Below are 9,834 nucleotides of genomic sequence, written 5' to 3'. Positions count from 1 at the left end.
ACCCCGCATTTACCTCCCAATCCCAATTTGAGCGAGATGTCCCAGTTACAACACGAATTGCAATCCTTGATGGATCGCCAAGATTTGTCCGAAACAGAAAAATCCCAAAAGTATGGTCAACTCTTGCAAAGACTGCAACTCTTTCACCAGAAAGCTTTAGACGAAACAGCTTTACCCACTCTGAAAGATTTTAATACCTTGATGAAAAGTCCAGCACCATCACCAGTACCAGTACCAGTACCAGTACCACCAGTACCCGTGACCAAGACAGAAAAAGGAAAAGAAGAAGAAGAAGGGTTTCAAACTCCACCAGAAAAAGTACGCAAGTTAACAACACCACCTACCTCCAGAATTGGATGGATTAAAAAGATGATGGCCACCCCTTCTTCCTCACAAGAGAAAAAGAAAGTGAAGACAGAAGTGAAGACAGAAGTGAAACAAGAACCGATATCCCCTGCTCAGACATCCTCCTCCTCTTCGACACCTATTGCTGGCCGCACACGCAAAGCCTTGCAATCCAAGAAAATACCCCAAGAGAAAAAGAGTAGCCTCTTCCAAGAGTGGGTGCCTTATTAAGACACCAATCAACACAAAAAAATGGAAAAAGTCTTAGCTAGCATTTACTACGATCCCTCGCATCCTGCAGGTTACGCAGGAGTTCAAAAATTGTATCGTGCTGCCAAAACGCGACTGAAAAGTCTCCGTTTACCTCAAGTGCAACGATGGTTACAAGAACAAGCTACCTACACTTTACACAAACCCATTCGACGCAAGTTTGCCAGAAGTCGCACCCGAGTGGAAGGCATCGATCATCAATGGCAAGCCGATTTAGCCGATGTCTCTCATTTGGCCAGCTACAATCGTGGCTACAAATATTTGTTTTGTGTCATCGACGTCTTTTCCAAATTTGCCTGGGTCGTGCCTTTGACTTCCAAATCGAGCAGCGAGTTAGTGCGAGCCCTGCAACGGGTGTTGAAACAAAGCGGTCGTCGCCCTCTTCGATGGCAAACGGACAAAGGCACCGAATTTCTGAACCAAGCTTTCCAAAAAGAATTAAAGAAACGTGACATTCATTTTTTTACCACCGAGAATCCCGAAACCAAAGCCAGCATCGTGGAACGTTTTCAACGCACTTTGAAAGAACGCATGTGGAAATATTTTACGCATCACCACACTCTGAAGTACATCGACATCTTACCACACCTGGTGCAAGCGTACAACCAATCTTACCATCGAAGCATCGGACGTGCCCCGCAAGACGTGACTCCCGAGAACGAAGTGTTGGTGTTTGAGCGCCTGTTTGGTACGTCCCCGACGAGGGCTGTCCCCAAGAAAAGTGGAGAGTTGGCCGTAGGAGATTGGGTGCGCATTGGCAAAACCAAACGCACTTTCGACAAAGGTTACTTACCTAACTGGACGACCGAATTGTTTCGCGTCACTGGACGAGTGCATGGCCGTCATCCTGCCGTCTATAAATTGGAAGACATGAACGGAGAAGTGCTCAAAGGAACGTTTTATTTGCCCGAGTTACAACGTGTGACCAAAAAAGAAGACGTGTACGACATCGAAAGCATTCTCGAACGCAGAACCCGTAAAGTGGGCAAACGACGTGTCAAAGAAGTCAAAGTACGTTGGAAAGGAGATCCACCCAGTTTTGATTCTTGGATCGACGCTTCGCAAGTCATCGACTATAAAAAGAAGTGACCATCATGCCTTTTCACACAGCAGACGCAGCTACGTCGACCACTCCTCCTTCCCCTAGTTCTTCTGTGCAAGATTTACAAAAACAACCCTTGTGGGTGTGGTGTGGAGAACGTGTGCCTAAAACGCAAATCGTCTTTTTCTGCCAAATCTTCGTGGTGTATTGTGTCATCGGGGCAGCCATCGCCAATTTGAGTTTGCAACAAGGAGACAAACAATTGTGGACCATTTTATTGAGCAGTTGCATCGGTTACCTGCTTCCTAATCCCTCCCTGAAATTCACCTCGAACGGGAACCCCGGGAACCTTGTGTCCAGTGCCAGTGCCAGTCACCACTTCAATCACAACCAGAACCCCATTTTAGACGGAGACACGCCTCTGACGTCCAGTAATATCCCCTCGGACAGCCACAGAACTCTGGAATTATGATTCACCAAAACCAATTTTACTTAACTTTACCCAGTGACAGTTCCATGGAGGTGTTTCCCAAGAACACGTTGTGCTGTTACACGGCCAAATTACCTCAGGCCATCCAGTTAGATCACGAAGCCCATTGGGAAGTGGCTTTAGTAGAAATGATTCACCCGACCCAAGTCCTCAATGTCCTTCCCAATCAAAATTTTTTTGATGTGGAAGTTCATGACGAGCAAATGCAACAGTGGATGGATAGCAATGTCAAATATGACAAGAAAACCCGTACACAAAAGTACACCACCTATCACTTGTTCATTCCCCCAGGCTATTATTTTAGTGGTCAACATTTGGTCAGCACCATAACCTCCAGGTTTAATGTCGTGTTTCTGAAAGCTTTGGAGCATGTCAACAAAAATGTCACCATGGAGTACCACAAAGCAGCTCGTCGCTTCTTGATGAAATTTGAACGAAGTAAAATCGTGTCCATTTTATTTTGTCCTGAATTGTTTGACATGTTGGGCGGAGACATGGACATGAGAAAGGCCATGCTCAAGAAAAACGAATTACCCATCGTTTACGACAACGAGTCTTTTAGCAAGTTATTTCGTGCCCCGGTAGAACTGAACCAAGGACTGAATTTGATGTTCGTGTATTCCGATGTGGTGGAGTACAACGTGGTGGGACACACCTCCGTACCGTTACTGCGTGTCATTCCTTTCAAAGTGGATTCTGCCACGAACGCTGACGAGGAAGGTGGAAACACTTACCACGTCCACCGCGAATTTGTCCATCCTCACTATTTGCCGGTCAGTAAGTCGTATTTGGACACGGTCAACATTGCTATAAAAGGAGATCTGGGACAAAATATTCCATTCACCAAAGGAAAAGTCACGGTGAAACTCCATTTTCGAAAACGGTTTTCTCACGACTCGTAAGTAAGTCATGTATCCAGTGTACCGAGGGGTTGCTCGACAGCGAGGACACGGTTTAGGAGACATGTTAAAATCGGCCTTTCGTTCGGTGGCTCCGGTGTTGAAACCGATGGTGACACGCGGATTGCACGCCTTGAAAGATGCGGCACTGACACAAGGCAAAGAATTTCTCCAAAATGTTATCATCGACAAACAAAACCCCAAAGAAGCCTTCATGAGGGCAGGCAAAAATGTCTTGCTGCAAACGGGCAAAGACATTTTGGGCCAACGAGACACACCTATAAATGCCCTGCACGCTACCGAGTCAGGCATTCAGCAAGGACAAGGCAGAAAGAGACGACGAAGAAAACACCCTTTCACCAGACTTCAAGCGAGAAAGGCCAAGAAAAGAAGAACCGTTCGAGACTTAGACGTTTTCGATTATTGAGAAAGAACAGAACAAAAAAATGATGCACCGAGAGTCATGCGCCTGTTCCAAGACGGAACTGGATCTGTTTGCCATGCCCCCCACCATGATGACGATGCAAGAATCCCAGTGGGTGGAATTTCACCCCGTCTCCTCATTGACAGCCTCAGCTCCCATCGAGTTTGAAATCAAAGGACAGCCCGAAGATTACATCGATCTGAATAGCAGTTACTTGTACTTGAAAGTCAAAGTTGTCGATGAGGACAATTCGACCCTTGATGGCGATGAGGTAATAGCTCCCGTCAACAATTTCATGCATTCCTTGTTTAGCGGAGTGGACTTGTACTTGAACAACAAACTGGTCAGCAGCAGCATGGATACTTACCCTTATCGAGCGTACCTGGAAAATCTCTTGACGTACGGAATAGATGCCAAGAACACTCATCTCAATGCCTGTGTGCTATGGGAAGCTGACGAAGCAGGCCAGTTTGAAAGATTCGAAACTGATGCAAGCAAAACACCAAACAATGACGGATTTGTAGAACGAAGAGACAAAATCAAAAACGGACAAAGTTTAGAACTGATGGATCGTTTACATCTGGACATGTGGTTGCAAGAGAAATATTTGCTAAACGGGGTGAATGTTCGCCTGAGACTGAATCGTAGCAGTGCCGCTTTCCATTTGGTAGGTACTACTGTTTGCAAAACTGTCATCGAGGAAGCCAGGCTCTACGTACGCCGTGTGGAAGTGTTACCTAAAGTGGGAAACGACATCAGTCAGACGTTGAGCAGAACGACCGCCAAGTATCCCATACGACGCGTGGAAGTGAAAACGTTCACCATTCCCAAGGGACAGCGATCCATGATCGAAGATCATCTGTTCCAAGGACAGCTACCCAAACGTTTAATCGTTGGTATCGTCGAGAATACAGCCTTCAACGGAGCTGTCGAAAATAATCCTTTCTACTTTCAACACTTTGGCGTGTCCAAGATCGAAGTCAGTCGCGATGGCAAGACCTTGTGTACCCGACCTTTCGAACCTGACTTTGAGAAGAAGAATTACTTGAGATCGTACTTGTCCCTGTACGAAGCCACCGGCCAGTTAGGAACCAACACCAGTCACGGCATTACGTACGAGGATTACGCAGGAGGTTATGCTTTGTGGGCTTTCGATTTCACTCCAGACCAAGGCAGCGACGAGGGACATTTCCACCCTATAAAATCCGGCCAATTCGTGTGGAAATTCAGTTTGCAAACCGAGACCCTGATGTAACGGTGAACGTCATCCTGTATGCCGAATTTGATAATACCATAGAAATCAATAGTTTGAGAGAAGTCATTCTAGATTACTAGAAGCCATGGAAGACTGTTATCCCTCTTTACCTAGTGGAGAAACTTTGGACATGGAATGTAAGGAGACCGTGGAAAAAGAAGAAGAAGTGATCATGATGAAGTCCCGATGGCCAGAACAAGAAGCGCATTTAGTCTCCTGTTTTGCCAAGCACTTGGTCGATAAAATGACGGAATTGATCAAGAAAAATTGTTATGGATGTCAAAACGATCATCCCAGTCAAATTCAACACGATAAATGCCTGATGTTGAGTCAAGAAGAAAAATTGGACGAGTATCTGGACGAAGCTTGGAGTCTCATCTCGAACAAAGACGTGTTGCACCAGTGGTATAAAGACTTGCGTGAACATTCTTGTCCACCATTAACCACTCAAGAGATCCATCGTATCGAAGCTCTCCTGAATCAGAGTGAGGAAACAGAACGAATAACCGTTTATTCGTCAGACATTTTCAAGCAAAAAGTCAGGATCGAATTGACGACTTATTATTACCTGTGAAGAAGAAAACAACACAAATGGATACCTGGGAACTTTATTACCTTTTGAACCACAGTTCGTATACGGCTTCTTGGAATCCTGTCGTCTGTGCTAAAGATGAACTCCCTCATCGCAAACCTAAAGACCATCAAGCTTACGTGATCAACACGGACGACAGTCATCTCCCAGGAACCCACTGGGTAGCCGTCTACTTTCCTCAAGAAGGATGTGTGGAATATTTCCATTCGTACGGATTGCCCCCTTTGGAAGACGATATCATTGACTTTATGAGAAGAAATGCTCAAACCACCCGATTCAATAATGTGAAATTACAAGGCACAGATTCCTTGGTGTGTGGACAATATTGTGTGTATTTTCTGCATCATCGCAGCCTGGGCTATTCCTTAGAACATTTAGTGACTCATTTCGATCCTCGTTCTTCTGCTAGAAATGATGTGAAAGTAGATCGATGGTTTTGTGACCATTATGCTTATCTTTTGTCTCAAGCTAGGAAACGTAGTGTCCATCAATGGCCTAATGATTTCCAACAGTGGAAACCACAATTTCATTCACAACGTTGTCAGCCCTGTTTAAAGTAGATTGTCCATTGAGAAAAAATGTTTGTGATTTGAAAAAAATTGTTTGATGTTATAGTGTTGGATTATTGTTAAAAATGTTAAAAATGTTGTTGTTTAGTGTTAAGTGATTTTTGAATAAAAAATGTTGTGTTTTGAAAAAAATGCCTTTGTCTTTTGTTTAGCTATAAGAATGTTGGATTGATGCTCTTTCATTTCTTACTATCCCTCTCATGAACGTTGCGGCTCGAAAACCGTGTGGGATGTTTTCCTTCACGTCCGCGCTTTGACTTTAAGAACCGGGGTTGTTTCCAGTCTAACCATCCATTGTCGACTCATCCTCCTAAGAAGATGTGCTCCAAACTAGCTAAGCTCAACGAAGCCTACGTGAATTTGCATAGGGTCAGACACAGTCTGATACCGAAGCCAGAAGAAATAGAGAATGTGAGAATGTTAAAAATCACTGAAGACCTGATAGAAGAGCTCTTCAGAGAAGAAATGAACAGGGAAAAAGAAGAATGGACAGAGAAGTACAGACTTCAGAGACAGCAGCAACAGCAGCAACAACAGCAACAGCAGCAACAGCAGCAACAACCTGAAGCTGACAGAGGCTTTGTCGATTGTCGTATCGACACTAAAGAGTTCTTCTTCTCTTTCCGAAGAAGCAGACCTATCGCCAGAAAGTCTATCCTCAGAGGACATCGCATTCTTAGAAACTAAAAAGAATGCCATAGCAAACAAAAAACAGCCCTTTTCAGGGCTACCCAATACTCTAGAAAAGAAATAACCATCAATTTGCCAATGTGTGTAGATAGAGTAGTGTGAAAATAAACACTAACTCTTTTTCAAAAAAATGTGAGGGTATGTGTTTGTGTGTTTGTGTGTTTGTAAGTGATAAAGTAGGTTGGTGTGGATAGTAGATTAAAATGATGTTAGGTTTTTTTGGGCTGTTTGAGGTGTATATTTGGGGTTAGATTGGATTGCCTTGAGTATGTGGATAGTCTATTGAAGTGATTTATAAAAAATTTTATAATAGTGATGGGTAGCATAAAAAAGTGGGTGAGTGTTTCTTTTAGATCCGCGCGTTGTTGTTTTTTTTGGTCATGATCTAGGTAAGATGAATTTTATGTTATTAGGGGATGTTTTCCTTCACGTCCGCGCTTTCAGTATAAATTGAAACTCGTTCGGCAGTCCAGCTACCCTTGTTGATTGATCAACACCAAAAATGAACACGAGACTGGAGAAACTGTTGGAGCTTCATGTGCATCTGGAATATGCCAGGCGTATATTAAATGAACTGGCCGCGGAAGCCATTGTCGAGGAGGGAAGAATAAGATAGGAGGAAAGAAGAAACAAAGAAGAGGAGGAGAGAAGATATAAAGAAGAAGAAAGAAGATATAAAGAGGAAAGAAGAAACAAAGAAGAGGAGGAGGAGGAAAAGGAGAGAAGAAATTTCAAAATCCCAGAGAGCGAAAATTGGGATTCTGAAGCGACATATCCTGCCTCTGCTCTCTCCCCCCAAAAGGTAAAAAGTAACTGGGGGATAAGATGTGTATGTGGCGCCAGGCCTGGAAGGTGCCACCATTAACCAGGTGTCCATGAAGTTCCAAACAAAACAGCCCTTTTCAGGGCTACCCAATACTCTAGAAAAGAAATAATGATCGATTAGCCAATGTGTGTAGGTAGAGTAGTGTGAATATAAACACTAACTCTTTATTAATAGTGGAAGTGTATGTGATTGTGTGTTTGTGTTAGTAACTAATAAAGTAAGTTTGGGTGAATAGTAGATTATGGGTTTCTTTATTGTTTCTTAGCGTATGTGGAGAGTATAGTTTGGGTTATATTATACGAAATGTGAAAAGTGGGGATGTTTTCCTTCACGTCCGCGCGATGTTAGTCATGATCTAGGTAAGATAAAATTTATGTTATTAGGGGGATGTTTTCCTTCACGTCCGCGCTTTCACTATAAGAACCCATAGTGTTAGTTGTTCAAACCATTCTGCAAAGAATAAAAAGAAGATGGCGTCAAAGCAAATCGACAAAATACAAACCTTGCAAGACGTTTTAGACAACTTAGGAATAATGGAACAGATGCTATTAAGACTGGTTGAAGACCATTATTCCTATAGTCCCCATCGTGTGAAGATGGAAATTAATAACTTAAGGAAAGCAAAGGACAAGATTAGTGGTGTCATGAAAGAGATCAAGGAGGAGAAGGAGGATGAAAAGGAAAGAATAAGAATACGCAATTGGAACGAAAAAATTGAAAAAGAAGAAGAAAATGAAAAGAAGAAGAAAGAAGAGGAGGAAGAGAGGAAGAAGAAAGAAGAGGAGGAGAAGAAAAAAAAGAAAGAGAAGAAGAGTGTAGGAGATAAAATAAGAACTTGGTGGAGGAAAAGAAGAAATTAGAAGAAGAAGAAAACCCAAAGGCCCTTTTCAGGGCCAGCCATATTTCTCGAAAAGAGATAGCCTTTCAATTGCCTACCCTTTTTTTAAATTTAAATTTTTAAAAAAAAAAAATCCCATGTTCAATTTCCCTTGTCGCTAAACAGTCCCACGATTTTTCTCCATATTCAATTCCCTTGTCGCTCAACAGTCCCACGATTTATTCCCATGTTAATTTCCCTTGTCGCTATATGTTCCCACGATTTTTCTCCATGTTAAATTTCCATTGTCGCTATATGTTCCCAAGGGTGTTTTTAATGCTAATTCCCATTGTCGCTATACTATCCCTATTCACTACTCATATCTCTACGATGCCTGCACTGTGGCAGTTTATAGTGATATCTTGCACTGGGGCATCATGCTGCAGACATGCAGTGTGATGTCCCACCCAGTCACATTAGCATACAACTAGGCCAACCAGTTTAAACACCAACCCCTTAATGATGAGCTCCTATCCAGGCATGTGTTAGCACGATTTTTATATGACTTAGGACAATCTTGTTGAGGGAGTGTATATGAATAGTCTGTTACAATTTTGCATGGCTTAGAACAATCTTGTTGAGGGAGTCTACATGGAATAGTCTGTTACAATTTTGCATGACTTATAACAATCTTGTTGATAGAGTCTAAACGGGAAAGTCTGTTACAATTTTACGAAAGTTGTCAGCAGAGAATAAACTGAAATGTATGTTGCCATTTTATATGGCGTAGAAGAATGTTGACAGAGGAATTTAAATGGATCAGTTGTATATAGTTGTCCTTTTCAGATACAGTTAGTTTTTTTCTTTTTTTAGCTCATTTTATTAATGCAATGTAAAGGATCTTGGCTCCTTTTTCGATACAGTTATTTGAACCTACAATATGGAAAGCAGACTTATAAGATCTTTATCAATATTTAGTATAAGTCCAGAAAAAATGGGTTATTGATATAAAAGTTGTAAACCAGACATTTATCTTTTCCGATATTTACACAAAACCCAGAAAAATTGGAATATTGCGATATACCAGGTTCAAAGCAGACATGATATATATATATATATATATATATATATATATATATATATATATATATATATATATATATATATATATATATATATATATATATATATGTATGTATGTATGTATGTATGTATGTATGTATCTCTGAATCATTGGGACTAAATTACGGATAATCAGTATATTAAGAAAAAACATAGGTTATGTGACCATTATCTATTCCCCGTATATTTAGGGACTTTACCTTGTCATATCCACTAAATTTCAATTCATAGTTGCATATCAGAAAGTGTGGTTTAAATATCTTAATTTGAATATTAAAGGTTGGCAGTGAAACTTCTGTAATATTAAGTCCGAGACCTAGTTTTGGTCCCCATTATATTAGGTCCAAGAGAAAATGTTTTGGTTCCCATTACATTAGGTCCAAGAGGTTAGTATTGGTTCCCATTACATTAGGTCCAAGAGACCTAGTATTGCTTCGCATTATATTAGGTCCAAGAGGTTAGTATTGGTTCCCATTACATTAGGTCCAAGAGG

This window comes from Sinohyriopsis cumingii, chromosome 10 (assembly GCF_028554795.1).
Source record: "Sinohyriopsis cumingii isolate HCF-2022 chromosome 10, ASM2855479v2, whole genome shotgun sequence".
NCBI classification, from domain to species: Eukaryota; Metazoa; Mollusca; class Bivalvia; order Unionida; family Unionidae; genus Sinohyriopsis; species Sinohyriopsis cumingii.
This window is presented reverse-complemented; position numbering follows the sequence as displayed.